Here is a 21,269-nt window from a genome sequence, read left to right as displayed (position 1 = left end):
GTCGATAGTCTCTCATTGGCCCAGAGAGCTCCAGTTAAACCGCGATCCAATAGCAGAACCAGCATAATTATACACATGTTTGAATTTCAGCCTATCACGAAATGAATCCGCGAATTCTTCCGGTCTCTAGTCATTATCCAATGAGCAGGTGCAATTTGTCCTAGTACATAGAGGATCGTGGAGTCTATCCTAGAGGTAATTTAAACCGCGAATTTTTCCAGTCTCTACTAATGAGCTATACCGTGGACCCTCCAGGCTGCGGTGTACGGGATTCGCACCCGCAACCCCCTGGTCGCGAGCTCCAGCCTGGGAGATGCGTGGTTGTGCCTGGGACCAGAGCCTGGGGGTTGGAAGTGTTGAGCGCCGGGTTGGGCAGGGGGAGGGAGGGGACTGGTTCGTGGTCTTGCAGAGCTACAGCGGTCGATATGTCCGGGCATGGCAGTTGGGCCTCCCCCAACGGCGCGGACACTTCGCCACCATTTCTCCCCCTCCCCTCCCCAATCAGTGGTCCAGCTCCGTATGGCGACAGCTTCCACCCGCCTGGCCCGCACCCCACACAACCACCAATTACTAGAGACCTGCAAAATTCGCGGTTTCATTGGCGTTCAGGATAGACTGCACATTCCCCTGTACACTCGGGCAAATAACGCAAGTTCATAGGCTGCCGACTTGTAAGTCGTCTCATCTGGTTTGTCTGTGATTCGATCCTTCTTTGGTTTAGGGTTTATTACTGGTTGAGATTCGTCCAGATGAACACTAAGCCAATAGCAAAATTATCTAAGAGGTTTATATATATTTTTGAATTCTAGCATATCACCGAAATAATCCGCTAATTTTTCTGGTCTCTACCAATTACTACAGCCGAGATCATTCCGCGGATTGTTTTGGTCACCAGTTAGACTGCAAAACTGCACTGAGAAAGGTTTGTTTGCCTCAACAAAATATTTTGTGTGAATTATGGCGAAATAACTATATTTTGTTAATTCAAACAAATATTTAGGGACTGGAATAATTCGCGCTTTCAATGACCTTCAGGGTAGACTCCACAAGCCCCTACCTTATCATTGGATACTGACTCGAGAGACATGTCAGTTGGGATGCTTGCGATTCGATACTTCTTTGGTTGAAGGTTTTTTCATTGGAGCAGAGCCATTTATATAAGCTGTGGCCAATTGCAGAAGCAATAGGGAGGTACGTGTGTTTGGATTCTAGCTTAACGCGATTTTAACCCGCGAAATTTTCCTGTCTCTTCAAATATTTTGTAGTAGGAAAGATACTGTTGACCCAACCAAAATGTTTTTGTCAACTCAAAAATATATTTGGTTAGGTGTAACATATCAACTTTTTTACATACTAATTTTGGTTAAGCTAACACAATATTTTGTTACAGCAAGTAAATATTTGTTACGCCGCATATAAACAAATATTTGTTCTATTAAAAATAAGAAACCTTTCTCTGTGTGCATTTCTTTTCCGTCGCTCTGATGGCTGGATCGCAACTGTCGATGTGCAACCTTAGCTCGCGGTAAACTCCATTAGAAGGGGCATGCAGATTTCGCGAAAAGATTTCGAGACTATATGAAAGTTAAAACACTATAGCATCGTCTGTGTTTCCTGATTGGGTGAGTTTCTTCCAGGTACAAATCGATTGTAATAACACCAATCACAGTGATTCAGTGTGGAAGTAAACGCGTCCTGAGTGGCTCGGTAAAATAAGGCAACGACCTCTCTCGCAGACGGCCGCCAATCACAAGGAATAAACCACGGGTTCAGATATACCTTGTTGCAGTCTAATAAGTGTTCAGATCTTTTCGCAAAAAATGCCTGCCCCTACCTATAAAACACAATTTGCGTACATTTATCACGCTTGGCATTATTAAAAAAAAACTCTTCTACTTTAAATTTCGTGTCCGAGTTTCGTATTATAGGTGAGTATATTTTCAATATGAGAACACTTGAATTTGCTCGTGACCGAGTTTGGATGTTACAGATAACTAGAGACCCGAAAATTTCGCAGATTCGTCTGGCTTCAGAGTAGAATTTAAGGTAGTAGGTGTGTTAAACCCATGTTTGCTTTCCCATTGGTTGATTTCTTAGCGAGAGCATGTTTATCCTCGTAAATCGGTACTGCCCGATTCGCTTACTTCTCTCCTAGCTGGGCGACGTTGGCTCACGGTCGTAGAGGGGCGTGTCCAAGTAACTGCGGGCCAATCATGAACACAGAGCGAGAGTGTGAAAGTTTGCATTCTAATTTGCGACTAAATGAATGCGCGAAATTTCCGTGTCTCTACAGACAACTGACAAGTAGGTACTGAAAGACTTGCTTACATTTGTTTTGACACGCTCCTCTACGACTGCAGTTTAAAAAATAAGCCGATGGGAAGGAATATGTCGGGAGAGTATTAATATGACGGTAAATTTTATAGACTGACACGTAATAGTTCCGCTTAATTCTAGGTCTCTATTAGCAATTACTAGTGCCATGATTATTTCGCTGATTTATTGGGTATAGGAATGTACTAAGACTTGAGTAACATATGCAACAGCTTCACGTCAACGCTTGGACTATCCACCGACGACCTTGAGCCAGTTATAGACGAGGAGATTCAAGTCAGAGTAGTTCACCAACTGTTTACACACTTCCAGATTTATAATGTGTTTTATATAAATTACTTTTATATGCTCATGAATACTTCGGTCGTTATTGGATTTCACTGAACCGTTACCAGGGTCTTTATTGATCGCATACACCTATTCGTGACATATTTTTTTTGTACTTCTAATGCCCCCTGAAGTGTCAGAAAACAGTGAGCCTGTGTGCAAAGCTGTCGCAATAAAAGCAAAACTAGTTTCTCACAAATTTAAATCACCAAAACTGAATTATTTTCTGTTAAGAAAATTGTAGGTACCTATATCAAACTACATAGGCCTATTAGAATAGCTTATTAGGGAATGTCATAGACATGGATCAAGGTTGGATAAATTCACGATATTATTTCATGATGAGCTAGAATTTAAAAAAAAAAAACGTTTAACTTCGCGCAGATTCTGTGATTGGACAACATTTTACCTGAAGTGCCTGTTCTTAGCCAGCGAAACGAAACACCTACAAAATAGGAAGTATCCAATCAGAAGCGTCCCAGTTATCAGGTCTCACAAATCAATAGCCAATGAGCGGGTAGCTTCTTCCCGTGCAGGAACTACACTACAGGTCACTGAAATAACGAATTTTTCCAGTTATTAGACATCAAATATCTGATTTCATGAAATATTAACAGAAGTCATCTTTCCAAAAAATTTAAAACATTATTAGATGCCAGTTTATGTCTAATCTTCATGATGCTTTTAAATAAATTATAAATAATAATTAATTAAAACTAAACGAAATAGAATATTATTATTAAAGAAATGAAAACATATCTCCACCTTTCCCCCTCCTTTCCCGAAAAAAACTTTCTCGACGCGATATTCATAGTTTCCTGTCTATTTAAAATTTTAAAAATTACGTCTTTTTTTTTAATGATATTACTTTTCGGAAACGCGAAACGTATTTCCGGCCGGGAAATTAACCCGTGTACGGCACTTCAGAGCAGAGAAAGCATAACTCGAGCGGAAGTAGCAGAGAGAGAGAGAGAGAAAGGAGAAAGAGGCGTACAGATGGAGACGGAGGCAGGTGAGTTTTATTAGAAAAGACAGAAAGGGGAGATAACTGGTCTATCAAAGGAAGAAAGGGGTGGAGCGGAAATAATCTCATTAAAGGAGAAGGACTCTGGGAGGGGGAAAAGGGGTTGCTTGGAGAGAGAAACTAACGGAGACGGAGGTTATGATGGGAACGGTGGAAGGGGTAAAAGGACGGTCGTTTGTGGAGGAAAGAGGTTTGGAAGAGGGAGGGGTGGTGAGAGAACGAGGGAAGCCCGCGATTGGCCGGCTGTTTTTGTTTTAATTACTCCCCCACCCCTCCGTCACCCCCCCCCCCCCCCCACTCCGTCGCCCGAAAAGGGCAAAGGGGTGAGCCGATTGGCCGGCCAGTCGGCGCATGCGCGCGCGTCGACCCGGTAATTAGCCGCCCGGTGGTGATTACGACGGACCAATTAAGACAAAGCGCGGCGGAGCCCGGGCCCCAATTAGCGCCGGTCTGGCCTCCTCCCATCCCCCCTCCCCCATCCTGGTCCTCGGTGGGCGTGGCTCCAGCGCCGCGGCGGCGCGCTAATTGCATCCACTCATTAACACTCCGGAGCGAAAGAGGCGAGATTAAACACCCCCTGATTGCAGTCGAGACCAATCTCCGCAATCTTGCGGCCTCTGGTAATTGGATACGCACTTCAGTTTCAAAAGGCGAACTTCCTTGACGGGTAAATTAAAATTATTTTTTTTTCCTCTCCTCGTTCCTCAAGTAATGAGCTTTCGGCATCAGCTCGTTTCCTTTCGTGTTAATGAAATTAGACCAGAAGTTAATTACTCAGGCGTTTGCGTGTTTATTAACAATCTTGAGCCCTCCTTCAATCACGGAGTAGTAGTTTACCAACCGCTAGAACCGGTAAACGATTTTGCCCTGGAAGATAAAGATATATTTAACTTTTTAATCAGCGAAAGACTCGAAAACAGTTTATTTGGTCGTATTTTCAATTTTTCACTCTCTTTGACTCAAGGGCAGTGCACGTAAATGATTCATCAGCGTTAAGGCAGAGATAGTACCAATGCAACCACGAGATACGTTAGTTTTATACTTTCTCAATCTGGTACCTATGCAAATATCTAAAGGAATTAACCAACTGTATACAGGCGTTAGAGTTTTAACCAAACTAATACGAGTAACTTTAAATGGTTTTAATTTTATTCAGACGTAGGCTTTAAAAACAGTTTAAACACTATTATTCTTACAAAGTTATGGTTGTAGAAGTTGAACAAAAGTAGGCCTCTGATGTGTACTCCAGAATCACCGTACCTACTCTACTGATTTCTGTAAATTTTCTTCAAGGCGAAGCGGTAGGTACCGAAAGAAACCATATTGTTTTCAAAAATCTCTCATGTCATCATAACACATATTTTGAACGACAATTTGAAATAAGGGACTGTCTGAAGTTAAAATTGGCCACCCGCTACAAATATTTCCCCCTTGTCAAGTGATTGGCGTTTTTATATTGAATTACTGAATTAGTTTTGGAAATGAATCCAACTGCAATAGTATATCTACTGTCAATAATTACTTTCTTATATAAATAGATTATAAAACTGAAATGACTTGAAGACTCTTCAAATCAATAGGGCTATGGTGTCTTTCGGGCCTTGTCACTCCATGTAAAAATCTGTAGCCTACATAGTTACCGAAATTATTTGCGGATCAATTTCGTCAAAAGTTACAATTCAAGCACATAGAACATTGTGATGCTTTTGAAACGGGCCTACAGTTCGTCAGAGGTATCTGGGCCAATAATAAATGCTCGACAAAAATGATTGATGAATCACAAACTATACAGAGAAAAAAAATTGTTGGTACTTTGAAAAAATATATTTCTTTGGAAACCAGTTGCTAAGAAATAGTTTGTAGCCTAATACTGCAAGAAATATATTATAAATGTGTACCAACAAACCATGGCTATGGTTATATTTGCATGTATGAAAAACGTATTAAAAAAAATACTGAATTATTATTGTCGCGCATACGAAAATTGGCGCTTTAATTCAAACCTTGATTGATGTTATATATAATCATAAATTTTTGAAACCTTGAAAATGATAATCGAGTATTTCCACAATTTGTCTACATGTTGTGTTATTATACTTATTAATATACGATGAATACCTACTTGAGAGCGATTCAGGGAAAAGTTTACAAATAACTTAAATAATTCATGTAGGTGCTCGGATAACGCAAAGCATAAATGCCCGAGAAATAATTCGAGCCCGGTATTACTGCTTTCATGTAAATGTATACATATCTTTAATTTTACATGATTAATTCAGTTCCATATACAAAAAAATGTGTTCAATGTGGCCACTCAATATGTTCTCATAGATGAGCAGCCAATGGCCGTATGGTGCAGTGGACTGTAGAGTCTATCCTGGAGGTCATTGAACCCACAAAGGTTTACAGTCCCTAACTATAAAATTAATTAAATAATGTAAATGAGAACATGGGACATACATAGGTCACGTCTGCTCATTTATTACAGTTTGTTCACCTTGCAATCAGTATAGTACGGGTTTGATCCACCTCAGCTGACAGCAAACGATTACGTTTTTTTTCCCGCAAGTCTATTCATGTGGGCCTAAATTTAAGTCTTAATTAGAATGAAAAATAAGTATAGGCAACTAGTACCTGTAAAACGTAACGTATTATGAAAACTAAATTAAAAAAAACAACACATTTTTGGTAAAATGGAAGGACAAGATTAATGATCGCTTTCTATAAGGTTTATAACAATATTACCTAGACAAAGAAGGAAGGTTTCGTTTTATTTTTTAGTGCTAGTTAGAGTTAGGGACCGGACAAATTCGCGTTTTAAATGACCTCTAGTTTAGACTTCACAGCCTGCTTCATACCCGGGCAAATGCCATCTGTTAATTGGCTGCCAATTGGCGAGATGTTTCAACATGGTAACCATTTACTGGATCCTTCTTTAGCTAAGGTTTTCTAATTTGACAAAATTATTTAACTGTGCGTCAATAGCGGAAGTCGCATAAAAGTGAACATATTTGCATTATATCCTATGACAAAAACGAATCCCTGAGTTTTTATTCGGTTTTTGTGTACATTATTTTATATGCTACGATCGACACAATCAATACGTAGACCGCTGTACAAGGACTGGGAAAATTCGCAGTTTCAGTGATCTCTAGAAAAGACTCCACGATCCTCTATGCCTTCGGGTAAATTACATCTGTTGATTGGCTACTGACTCGTTAGACCCATTTACTTCGATGTTTGTAATATGATACTTCTTTCACTGAGGGTTATTAATTGGTTCAGAGTCCATCAGAAAAACCGTGGTCGAATCACTGAAGTAGCGAAAAAAATAAATACCTATCGCTAGAGACCTGAAAAATTCTCGGATTCACTAGGCGATAGGCTAGAATTCAAATACATATACCTCTTAGATGATTTTGCTATTGGCTTACTGTTCATCTGGACGCATCTCAACCAATTATAAACCCTCAACCAAAGAAGGATCGAATAACAGACAAACCAACCGAGACAACTTAAAATTCAGCAGCCAATGAACTTTCGTTATTTGCCCGAGTATACAGGGGAATGTGCAGTCTATCCTGACGTCCATCGAAATCGGGAATTTTTCCGGTCTCTAGCTATCGCGAAATGAACCCGCGTATTTTTTGTCCGTACCTATGGATGTCACGTCAGAATGGCGCCTCTTGAAGCGAGGACGATAACCACACAACAAAACGATTAAACCAATAAAATACATTTATTTTAAATGAAAGTTAAACACTTTTCTTCAAACAAAGTCACGGCTACATAGAAATTTATTGTAAATTATTGTAAACTGTTTATTGCTTATGAGTAGGGACCGGAAAAATTCGCGGGTTCAATGACCTCTAGGATGAACTCCATAGTTCTACGTACACTCGGTCAAATGCCACCCACTCATTGGCTGCTGCCTTGTGAGACGTTCCAGCGTAGTAGCCTGTGATTCGATAAAGTTTTGGTTGGGTGTTTCTCATTGGCCCAGAGTCACCCAGGTGAGTTGTGAACCGATAGTGGAGGCAGCACTGAGGTATAACTATTTGTATTTTAGCCTATCGCGAAATGAATTCGTGAATTTTTCCGGTCTCTACTTATGAGTTTGAACCAATGCTCAACATGTAGGTATGATGGGCACAATCGTTTTGTTGTGGAGAAAACGGCAAAACTTAAAAATCTGACTTTGACTGAGCAAATTTTATTTAATCGATTCATGTAATCCAGCCTTAATAAAGTGCTCTTTGTTAATACCCAGGGCACATCCTTTAGCAGAAACAATTGATTGGGTAATCACTTCTTCTCCTTGTTTGTTACTGGCTCCCGGTCTTCAATCATCAAGGTGAAGTAGTATATGTAATGGGTATATGTGCTTCAAGTACTTTTCTACGCTCAGATTTTACGAAATAATCGTGAAACTAAGTAGGCCACTGATTCATTCGGACTTAGGGGCATGTATTTTTTTTCGCGAAAAGACTTCGAGACTAGTTGGGAGGAGAAAACACCGCAACATCGTCTGTGTTTTGTGGCTGGGCGAGTTTCTTTCAGCAACATGTCTGTTAGCACAACAATCACAGTTATTCAGTGCGGAAGCAAACGAGTGGTTCGGCCAATCAAAGGCAATGACATTTCTTGCAGACGGCCGCCAATTGCAAAGAAGGCATGCCTATTTCAAACTAATGGTCGTTCGTTCAGATTTTTCGCGAAAAAAGAGCTACCCCTATTCATAGGGACTGGAAAAACTCGCGTTTCAATGAACTCTAGGATATACTCCACGATCCTCTATGCATGCGAGAAAATTACACCTGTAAATTGGCCACTGACTCGTGGCACCTGCTAAATGTGATGTTTGTAATTCACTACTTCTAAAGTTGAGGCTTATAACCTAGCTCATAGTCCTTTGGACCTGACTATGGTTCAATGACTAGAGACATGCAAAATTCGCGGATTCATTTCGCGATAGGCTAGCATCAAAACAACTATACCTTCGTACCGCTTCTGCGATTGGCCCACATTTTATCCGGGGAACTGTGAACCAATGGGAAACACTAAACCAAGAAAGTGCCGAATTACGGACAGCCTAGTTGAGACGTCTACGCGTCAGTAGCCAATGAACAGGTTTCATTTCCGCGAGTATTTAAAGGACTGTGGAGTCTATCCTAGAGGTCAATGAATCCGCGAATTTTGCAGGTCTCTATCAATGACTAAAACAGCAAAAATGTAAACGTGTTTGGATTCTAGTCTATCGCGAAATGAAACATCGAATTTTTCCGATCTATACTTACTCATACGTTATAGAGAAGGAAGTACAGAGCATTAAAAAAGTTTTTTTTTTTAATGCGTTCTTGACCGAACTCAGTGGAAAAAAAATTCTTGGCTCGTACAATGAAAATCCACTATGCCTTCCCCCAAACCTGTATTTTCTTTTATAACCGAGGAGGGGGGGGGGATATTAAGAGCCGCGCGGAAGGGCCCGCCAAATGGCTGCAGCACGGCGCGTTGCCTACCCGGCAGGCGCAAATGGTCGGCCGTCCTCCGAGCGCGCCCGAATGAGGATTTACGGCGCCTCGGGTGGCTAATTCGGCTCCGTCCGGCGCGACCCCACCCCCTCCACCCGCTCTTCCTCCCCCGCCGCGCACCGCCTCTCCCCCTTTCTCATTCGTTCCGCGACTTCCCCTCCTTATCCTTTCCCCTGCGGGCGCTGCCCCCACCACCGCCACCCTCAGACGCCTGGAGGGGAAACCGCGCATGCGCAGAGGAGCCCGCCTCGGGCGAAGGGTCAGCCCGCTCCCTGCTTCGTCAGCAAGCGAGGTCGAGGCTTCCGTCCTGCGATAACTTCTAAGGTCGCGCCCGACAACACCAGCTTGTTTGTTGCCTGCTCGAACTGCGTCACGCTCTCCGACACGACGCCCTTAAAGCCTCCGCCTACCTGGACACACATACGCAGAGGCCGGAAAATTTCGCGGGTTCACATCGCGAATGCTTGAATCCAAACACACGTAGCTTCATATTCCTTCTGTGATAGGCTCACAGTTCATCTGAAGGATTCTGAGGCAATGGAAAACCTTCAACCAAAGAAGTATAGAATCGCAAGCATCCAAGTTGACAGGTCTCACAAGTCTGTAGCCAATGAGCAGGTGGAGTTTACCCAAGTATGTAAAGGATTGTAAAATCTTTCCTAGAGGTCATTTAAACCGCGAATTTTTCCAGACCCTACACATACGGTGTGCAGATTGTTCAGAAAAAATTAAACAAGCGATTGGATAATTGCTCAAGATTTTACAGCTTTTAATAGTAACTTAATGGAGGATTAAAAGTTCTGTTAACAATATTTAGCTTTTAAACTGCATTTTTAAGAAGAGTGAAAATCTGGCAGAAACATGTGTTTTCAGAGTAGGTAATATTTATACATACAACTACCGATGCCGATTACCTACTGAAAGTACTTAAGGGACTTGCATTACTCTTTTATCTTCATTTCTCCGCAATTAAGGTAAATGTTATGTCACCCCCAATTCTCACAGTTTCCCTTAGTACGACGAGAAGATGCAAGTCGTTCCTCGTAGCGCTTAGAGGCTATAACGCTCTAGATGAACCATATAGCGTCGCATTTATCATTCCGCCTACTCCGTTTCACCAACACAAATAAACCCCTGAATAGGCGGGCCCCTTAAGACTCGTTTCTACCAGCCATTAGTGTTACAGCTTTTTCATTCCATTATTCATATATCTATGTCATAGTTTTTGAATTATAATTTTTAACTTTAAGAATGTTAGATGAATATTCACTTACCAGAATTTAATTTTCTTTGTTTTCACATCAAAGTGACACATAAAAACTTGCTTTTAAAGTATCATTTACGAAATATTTCTTCATAATCATCTGGTAATCGGTGAGATACCAAAATTCAACATTGGGGTAAAGCCGAGATTTTAATATCCAATATTAGCATACGGTATCTTCACTCACTTTCGCAATGTTCACAGCAAAGTTTTCGCACTTTTAGCGGCATCCACTGTAAAAAATTTTTTGTAGGTACTTATGCAAGGATAGTCCAAGATATCACTTTTAAAATTGCATGGCAGAGCTTTGTACATTTGTCAATCTAACAAAAAATTACCTTGCAGTTTTACAAGTGATAACGTTGGCAACTGAGTTTATAAGGATTTTCCTTGTAAAAAGTACACATTTCTTTACAGTGCATGCCAGTGGTGCCAACTGTGCCAATTTTAAACGGCATATGCCTAGGGGCAGGCATTTTTCGCGAAAAGAACTGAAAGCTTAATAGACTGCAACAAGGTATACCCAAACCCGTGATTTATTCCTTGTGATTGGCGACCGTATGCGAGAGAAGTCGTTGCCTTATTTTACCGCGCCATTCAGGACGCGTTTTTTTTCGCACTGAATTACTATGATTGGTGTTGTTACTATCTGGGAGAAACTCACCCAATCACTAAACACAGACGATACTACAGTGTTTTAACTTTCAGCTTGTCTCGAAATCGTTTCGCGAAATCTGCATGCCCCTACATATGCCTATTAAGTATACATCTTTCTGCTTGTGTGGATGTCATTCATAGTTGTGGAAAGATTTTCCCTTTACCAACGTATAATGCTATCTTCATAAATGGATCCATACTCAACAGGAAGAAAAAAATAAAAAATATCTAATTTTCTTGAACAAAACTTCAGCTAAACTTGTTCGGCCTACTGATTCTATGAATTCGTTGGGTGTCTGAACACACAACTACCGTATGCCATAACAAATAGAACGGCCTTTCTAATTTCTCAAACACTGTATTTTCAAAGTTGCGTTTATTTCTCGTTATGACCATTAAAGTGTAAAAAATGTATCCCATGATAGTTTCTCTATCATAAAGTTTCATTTGGCACAACAACACGCTTGGTGCGTCCTCCGAAGATCATAGAAGTGACTATATGAGAGTTAATGGCGCCAGACGCGGATCCGCCATCTGGACGTAGAGACCGGAAAAATTCGCGGGTTCAATGACCTCCAGGATAGACTACACAATCCTTTACACACTCGAGCAAATGCCAACTGTTCATTGGCTGCTGACTTGTAAGTCGTCTCGACTGGGTGGCCTGTGATTCGACACTTCTATGAGTGAGGGTCTCTAATTGGCCCTCAGTCCTCCAGATTAACAGCGAACCAATGTCAGAAGCAGCACTAAGATATAATCATTTGAATTTTAGCATAACATGAAATGAATCCGTGAATGAAGCCCCAGCTGTAGACAATTTTCTCTTGAAGTTACCACTGCCATGCAGTGTAAGTATTTTTTCGTAAACAAAACAGATTTACTGATGTTTTACAAACACACACACACCTAGATAAATATGCAAATTTACATTAAAACAACTGTATCACTGTAAAATAGTGTTCGCAGTAATACTGGGTTCGGAATTTATGCTGTGTGTTGTCCTAGTACATCCAATAAATAAAGTTATTTGAAAAAGGTTCCCTGAATAGTTTTCCAGTATGCACATAAATAACCATAATAAAACAAATAAAGTCCTGTTATTTATATTCGATTATCGTTTAAATAGTTTTTAAAAGTTATGTTTGAATGAGATAACAATTAATTATAATTATTTCAGATTTTTTTGGTAAGAAATACTCAGTATTATCTCGATAAACCATAGCCATGTGTTGTACAAAGTTACAATATATCTTTCCTTTTTTTATTACAAACTATTTCTCGGAAACTGCTTTCTAAAGGAATTTTTCTAAATTTACAGAAAATTTATTTATTTTTCTGTGTAGTACAGATTTGCAACAGAGCTCAGCTGCAGACATCTGGATGTTCGTAAAGTAATCTGATAGATAAAAGTAACACAAATTCGCCCTCAGAAAAGTGCACCACGTGAGTTCACATGGACTGTTCGCAGTTTTTGTAACACATCCCTGTGTGACGAATGGTGTTGGTGCTGTCTGAGTTTCTACCAATTTACCTGTAGGTATATTCACCACTCACCCTCCTCCTTACGTTCCCCCCTCCCTTCGATCTATCGTCCACTACTCGGTGTTACACTTTTAGTTTCGTTACGCTGCGATCTCGATCCACCTTACCGGCCATTAAGAAGTTTCAACGCGTTGAGTTGGTTATTTGAGGGTATTCTCTGTAAATGTATGCTAGGGGCATGCATATTTCGCGAAAAGATATAGCATCGTCTGTGTTTCCTGATTGGGTGAGTTTCTCCCATGTACATTTCGGTTGTAACAACACCAATAAAAGTGATTCATCGCGCAAGTAAACGCGTCCTGAGTGGCCTGGTCAAATAATTCAACGAAGTCTCTCGCAGACGGCCGCCAATCACAAGGAAGAAACCACGGGTGCGCGTATACCTCGTTGCAGTCTAATAAGGATACAGATTTTTTTCGCGAAAAATGCCTGCCCCTATGTATCACTATAGCTCACTTGCGCTGTACAGTTTGTCCATAAAATAATGACCCAGTTATAAAATTTAATAGTAGCAACTGTAAGCGTTGTACAGTGTTGGTTCAAGGTCACAAAGAGTAACTCAGACCGTTCTAGATAAGCGTATGCGTGAGTACTGCTTTGTTGTTTTCTCGCTTGCAGCGCGAAAGAATGGCTCTTTCCCAAATTAGTAGAGGATGAACCTGTAAACTTTATCTGAGAACAGGATGGAGCCCTTACCCATTGGAATCTCTTTGTACGAGAGTGGTTGAACGGCGAAGTCCCTGACCGTTAGATTGGTCGTAATGGTTCAGACGACAGAGCTTTCTTTCGCTGGCCTCACGTTCACCTGACATAACGCCATGCGATATTTTTTTTCCTTTGGGGCTTTATAAAAGATCCGTGTCTACGTTCCGCCGCTACCTAATGATTTCCCAGAATTTAGACACAGAATTGAAGAGGCTATTGCTTCCATTACTCAGGATGTGTTAACCAAAGTGTGGGGAGAGTTGTACTTTAAGGTTGGATGTGTGCCGTATAAGTGTTACAAGTGTGCACATACTTAAATTTTTTTAAAGAAAACTAGCGTAGTTAACTTTTAATTTCACAGATAATTTGTTGAAAAGCCTAATTAAACTGTTATAATAAATCATTGAATCTGTGACTTTCTTTTATGGACACACTGTAGTTTCATTACATATTTTCTCGGTTTTATATCAAAGCTAGCATGTACTTAAAGCACAAAATCATGTGGTATACACGTTTTTCAGGGTATTGGGATAACCTAATTTTAATTGTTTTTCGGATGATGTACTAAAAACAAAGAACTTTTAGACGACAGCTACATATGAACAGTTATATCAAGCGACCGTTGTGCCGGCCACCACCTTGGGCCGACTTCACGTCGGCCATCTTGGATAACCTTGTTTGGATCCCGCCATCTTGAAAATATGACGTGTTTCGTCCGCTAATTTATCTCTTCCGAATTCTTCGTTAATTTTTGATTTCTAGAACGATCCGCCATTTCACCGGAGTCAGGACAATCCAATATGGCCGCCATGACGTCACGATCCTCGGATGGTGGTTGCGTAGAGACCGGAAAAATTTGCGGATTCATTTCGCGGTAGGCTAGACTCCAAACTCGTTCTACTTCATTCTGAGTCAGTGATCGGACCACCGTTTACCTGAAGGTCTCTAAGCCAGTGAAAAACCTTGAACAAAAGAAGAATCAAATCACAAGCATCCCAGGTAAGGGATCGTCCATTAATCACGTTTGTCTTGAAAGGGGGGGGGGAGGTGGTCGGGAAAAATCACGAAATATCACAAGCGGGGAGGGGGTTGTAGAGAGATATCACGTGTATTTATTTTTTCGCCCGATTTCTACTAAACCGAAAAGCGACGCGTGACCTTGACTCGCCGTAGCCAGGCAACAATATCCCCGCCCACCGCAACATGAACCACCCGGCTTGGCTTGCCAGTCGCCAGTAAGACTGTGATTTTGGCGCCGAATGCATGCGTAAATCACATATAAGCCTTTCCTTTATTATTTTTATGCCAGTAAGAATAAACATGCAACCTGAATGTGTGTCTGGACATTTTTATCACTGTGCTTAATTTTCCAGAATTAAATAAGATTATACCTATATTCAAAGATAATATTCTGAAATTTTTAAAAATATTTTGTAACAAAAAAAAAAACACGTGATTTATTGGGGGGGGGGGGGAGGGATAGTCTAAAACCTCACCACAAATCACTAGGTGGGAAGGGGGGGTTGAATATTTGCTAAAAAAACATCACGTGATTAATGGACGACCCCTAACGCGTGTCACGAGTCATTAGCCAATGAGCTGGTGCAATTTGTCCTAGTACATAGAGGATCGTGGAGTCTATCCTGGAGGTCATTGAAACCGCGAATTTTTCCAGTCTCTAGTGGTTGGCATTACAGCACCATAACTGTAAACGAGGGCTCGGACACACTACTGTATACTACTCACGAAGTATTGGAAGCCAAAGGATTTAGTATTCTCCCCTGTTAAGACTACGCCCGTGCAAACCGCTGTCGGCCGAGAGGTCGGTTGCAGGATGATGAGGAATGGCCTGGGGAGGGTAAAAGGGGGGGGGGGATGATTGGTAAAACCCGCGTGGTAGCCGCGACGTGGTGTGACTCTCACGACTCGCCGGCCGTCAGTCCTTTGAAGTTCCCGCCAAGCCTCGTCCTCGGCAGCTGGCGAGGAGATACGCCCCTGAAGTCCCCGTGATGGATGTCCTCCGCCGAGCCGACACGGCTCGAGTCTCTCCCGGACACGCGTCCAGTCAGAGCTGCGCACCTCACAGTTAGCGACTGTCAAAACCTCCCCCCCCCCCCCATACACACACACTGCACATTTGTTAAGGGGGTGCCTCCCATTTCAGGTCATGATTTTATATTTATACTAGCTGCAATACCCGGCGTTGCCCGGGCTGAACACAGGGTGAGGGGGACCTTTTTTCGAAATCAGATGTAGTAAGTAATTGTCTTCTTAATTTGAATGTCAAGTGTGCAAAATAATATTTATATCACTTTCAGATCCCGACAGACGTTGTTCGGCCAGTGTATAGTTATTTACCAGTATATATCTTAAAATTGGTGGTCTGAATGTTATCTAGACTATATAAAGCACTATAGAAAAAAAGCTGAAAAATAAGAGATTACTAATATTGAAAAGATTCCATTATCTAGCTAATGCTCGGCATGCATTGCAATGCCTCATTCCGTTTTGTTTTGTAATATGTTTGAAGTAGTTACACATACACAAATCATCTATCCATCTCTCTAAATAAGTATATATTTATCTCTATCTACATATATATATATATATATATATTTATCTCTCGAAAGAGAACCGATATTCGAAATTTCTGAAATTTTCGAAATTCTGGGGCTTTGTCTCTAGATGAGAGGCTATGTTGAGGATCCTGTACGGCTTGGAAATACTCAAAATCTAAAGAGAATAGATTTTTGAAATTTTTTGAAATTTCGAAATTTTGGGGTTTTGACTCCTTGTGTGGGGAGGTTAATTTAAGGACCCCGAATGGCTAGGAAACACTCCAAATAGAAAAAAGTATATATTTAAAAAAATTGAATTTTTCGAAATTTTGGGTTTTTGCATTTTCCTCCCCCCCCCCCTTTTCCAACAATTTTGATGGAGGAGACGTCTTTGGGTAAATTTTCCACCATGGCCCGGACACTTTAGTTCATAATGACTTAATTTTAATACAATTTCCTCCAATTTTACGAAATTTAGGGGCTTTCACTTTTGAGGAAGGGGGGGGGGGGGGGGGGGTTGGAGGTTCAGGACCTTGAATGGTTCGGAACACTCCATCTCGAAAGAATAGATACCTATTTGAAATTCCTGAAATTTTCGAAATTTTGGGGCTTTGTCCTCAGAGGGGGAGCGGTGATTTTGAGGTTCCTGAATGGCTAGGAAACACTAAAAATAAAAAGAGAATGATTTTTGAAATTTTTTAAATTTTGGGGCTTTGACCCCTGAGGGGTGGGGGGTGATGTTGAGGACCCCGAAAGGCTAGTAAACACTCCAAATCGAAAGAGAATAGATTTTCGAAATTTTGGGAAATTTTTGAATTATTGGGTCTTTGACCCCTTGTGGGGGGAGGATAGTTTGAGGACCCCGAATGGCTACGTGTTATGTGTGTTGCGAGCGAGAGCATATCAACAATACAAGAAAATCAGTATATGTAGCCTATATATTTTTTAAAATGTGGAATAAGGGTGTCGCGAGCACTTTTTGACCACAACTAATTGGTCCTCAGTCCTCCAGATTAACATTGAACCAATGGCAGAAGCAGCACTAAGGTATCATTATTTGAATTTTAGCATAACATGAAATGAATCCGCGAATTTTTCAGGTCTCTACTTATGGGTTCGCGTCACCGACAGGCTAGCGACGTGTTGCGCCAGACTGGCGAATCGCAGCGGCCTGTGTACATGTAAACGCATATACACACTAATATACTGTATATACTAGACTGTATCATGTGCGTGTTGGACTCTTTTTTGGATGGGTAGAATCTTGTGAGTTCGCATCACCGACATGCTGTAGTAGCAGTAAGTGAAGTTAATTTGACCACGTGAATACATGACTTAGGTCTGACATCACTGGTAAGTCACAGCTAGGTAATGAATTTTTACGTAATTTTTACATACCACTGACATCTGTTGTGACTAAAAAAACTATGTAAGGATAAATGATATCCTGACACCGTACTGATATAATACTAAAATCATGTTCTTACGTACATTTGACGTAGAAATGATGTCATATTACTAGGGACCGGAAAAATTCGCGGGTTCAATGACCTCTAGGATGAACTCCATAGTTCTAAGTACACTCGGTCAAATGTCACCCACTCATTGGCTGCGGTCTTGTGAGACGTTCCAGCGTAGCAGGTGATTCGATAAAGCTTTGGTTGGGTGTTTCTCATTGGCCCAGAGTCACCCTGGTGAGTTGTGAACCAATAACAGAGGCAGCACTGAGGTATATCGATTTGTATTTTAGCCTATCGCGAAATGAATTCACGAATTTTTCCGGTCTCTACCTATTACACATTTAAAAACAAAGTTTTAAGTTTTCACTTCTGTTGACAGTCCCCATGACTGGCTATTATTTTATTTTATTTTATTGATTCTCTCCTGTTCGCACCCGCTCTAGCAACTTGCGTCTTTCTTGCAGACAAATGTCTGTGACGCGGACATTGGCGGTGGCGGAGACAGAAACAGAGAGAGAGGGAGAGAGAGATAGAGAGATCACGTAATTAATATGCACGCAGTACCACCAGCTGCCTCTCTGCACGCATGCCGCCTTAACACGTCGGCAGTGGGAACAGACTGGCTCTCGCCCCCTCCTTGCAGACACCGACTATGCCATATCGAGAGTCAAGAGACACCGCCTCGTAGCTGCCTGCGCACGTCTCGTGTCCACGCGGGCCTCGGAATGCCAAACAGCAGAGCCGCGACCCTGTTGGGGGAACAGCCACACGTTTACCCCCTCCCTCCCACACCAACCAACCCAGTAACCTTCACGCACGAGGACAGGACCGGAAACGCCAATCAAACCACGTCTCGAAATATCCGGCGAGCACTCCTCGCAAACGGAGTGATTTACAACCGAAGGCCCCACACACCACATTGGGACTGTTCCATAAGTTGAGCCAGGAAAAAAATAATAAATTAAATATCACTACAGGCTAGACTCTGCTCGCATATAAATCATCAATCCTTTGATTGGTCTGTAACAAGGTCTCCTCCTTTCGCGGGTTACGCGTGATTGGATGACCACTGCTTCTCCTTGTTCGAAACTGGCTCAGGGTCTTGGAGGGCGCGTCAGTCATCGACGTGAGGCGATGTACAGTATGTCCATAAAAGAACGTCCCAGTAATAACGTTTTAATAGTATAAACTGTAAGTAGAGACAGGAAAATTTTCATAGTTTCAATGACCTCTAGGATAGACTCCACGATCCTCTATGTACTAGGATAAATTGCACCTGCTCATTGGATAATGACTTGTGACACGCGTTACCTGGGATGCTTGTGATTTTATTATTCTTTTGTTGAAGGTTTTTCACTGGCCTAGAGTCCTTCAGGTAAACCGTGGTCCAATCACGGACTCAGAATGAAGGTAAACGAGTTTGTAGTTTAGCCTAACGCGAAATGAATCCGCGAATTTTTCCGGTCAGTAACTATAAGCGTTGCAGTGTGTTGGTTTAAGCCCATGGCACAAGGCAGGAAGTGGGGGAGATTATTCCTACATTTCTAGCGGTTATCATTTTATTATTGCGTGTATATTATACATAACATTTTGATTATATTCAGCACTTATGCCTATCTAATTTTGCTATCTAGTTTTTCCATGTGTACGTCACAATCTTAAAATTGTTATATTGTTTCTATACATTTTTATCTTACATTAATTAATTAATTTATATTTTATGTATTTGACTATTTATATTAACTATAGATATATATAAGAAATGCTGCAACATATTGCTACATTTATACCGATTAGTACTTATATACTTGTTGCAGCATTATCTGAAACCTTTAAGAGGTAGGCTACTCACATTGCAGGTCTTTTATTTTTATGTTTACGTTTACAACGGGAACACTTGCAGACTTATTGACTGGCCGATCTTCAACAAAATTAATTATATAGGGATATATATTCATATATTGTTAATTCTTTTTGCATCATTAGCCGGCAAAGTTAAATTTTTTAAACTTTTGTGCAGTAAGGATACAGAGAACAAGATGGATTAAATAAATGAACATTTTTGGCAATGCTAATGGCTAGGGGCATGCAGATTTCGCGATAATATTTTGAGACTAGATGAAAGTTAAAACACTGTAGAATCGTCTGTGTTTCGTGATTGGGTGAGATAATTTCAAGTACATGTAGATTGTTACAACACCAATCACAGTGATTCAGTGTGGAAGCAAACACATCCTGAGTGGTTCATTAAAAATAAGGTAACGACTTCACTCGCAGACGGCCGCCAATCACAAGGAAAAAATCTACAGATGCGGGTATACCTTGTTGCAGTCTAACATGCATTCAGATCTTTTCGCGAAAAATGCCTACCCCTACTAATGGCTATTGCGAGATATGGATTTAATTAATTTGAAAAAAAATATACTTAATTTAATTCATTATTTAAAACCATAACAATTCTGAGGATATAAAATGGCTAGGTATTATTATTATTATTTTTTCTGAATATCACCATCACATAGTAGGCAGTAAAATACACTTTAAAACCTGAAAGTTTCAGTTTTATATTCCATTTCATCCTATGCACAAAATATTTAAAATGCTACCTATGCAAAAAGTATGGTAGGGCCTACATATATATATATATTTTTTTCACTTTGTGAAATTTCAGCCATTCAAAAAGTCAGCACGTTTATCCGCAAGCTTAATAAAGTAATGAAACTGGACTAAAACACACACACACACACACGCACGCATTTGAAACTTAACTTCATGGGGCTGTGCTCATAGGTAGGGGTAGGCATTTTTCGCGAAAAGATCTTTATGCATATTAGACTGCAACAAGGTATACCCGCACCTGTAGTTTTTTCCTTGTGATTGGCGGCCGTCTGCGAGAGAAGTCGCTACCATATTTTTAACGAACGACTTAGGATGTGTTTGCTTCCACACTGAATCACTGTTATTGGTGTTGTAACAATCTACATGTACTTGATATAATCTCACCCAATCACGAAACACAGACGATGCTACAGTGTTTTAACTTTCATCTAGTATCGAAATCTTATCGCGAAATATGCATGCCCCTACTCATAAGCTTTTGCGATATAATTGTGTCTGCATCTGCAGGAAGCGCGGCAGTTCGATATTCGTTCCTGGCGAACGACTATTAATCGACTCCCCATCACGCGAGCCGCCTGGATAGCGTGCCATCCGATATCGATCTTCGCTCCCAGACTCAGCAGGGAGAGACAGAGAAACGTGCTTTTTTTTTTACCCGTTCCTCGCGCTTTTACCCTAAAAACGTTGCGCCCCTAGATTAGCCCGACGGCCGTTAATTTTGATGGTTTTTCCGCCCTCTCCCGTGAAATATCGCCCTGCCTGGAAGATTAATGCGTGGCGCCGAATCTATTCCGAGATATATAGTACTACCCATCATGAATATTTATGGGTTGCTTTTCGGCGGCAAATTAAGCGAAGTAATTGGGCGAGAAAATTTTTTCGGGAGATACTAAAAGTTCACGGCATTCGCCTTAAGTCGTCAGTCGCGGTATAGAGTTCTGGAAGACACACATTGTAAAGAGGAACATTAACACGTAATGTATACAGACCGGAAAATTCCCGAATTCATTAGGCGATAGGCTAGAATTCAAATACATATACCTCTTAGATGATTTTGCTATTGGCTTACTGTTCATCTGGACGCATCTCAACCAATTATAAACCCTCAAACCAAAGAAGGCTCGAATCACAGACAAACCAACTGAGACGACTTACAAGTCAGAAACCAATGAACTTTCGTTATTTGCCCGAGTGTACAGGGGTATGTGCAGTCTATCCTGAAAATCATCGAAACCGCGAATTTTG

The sequence above is a fragment of the Bacillus rossius genome, chromosome 13 (genome assembly GCF_032445375.1).
Source record: "Bacillus rossius redtenbacheri isolate Brsri chromosome 13, Brsri_v3, whole genome shotgun sequence".
In the NCBI taxonomy this organism is placed as follows: domain Eukaryota; kingdom Metazoa; phylum Arthropoda; class Insecta; order Phasmatodea; family Bacillidae; genus Bacillus; species Bacillus rossius.
Note: the sequence above shows the minus strand (reverse complement) of the source record.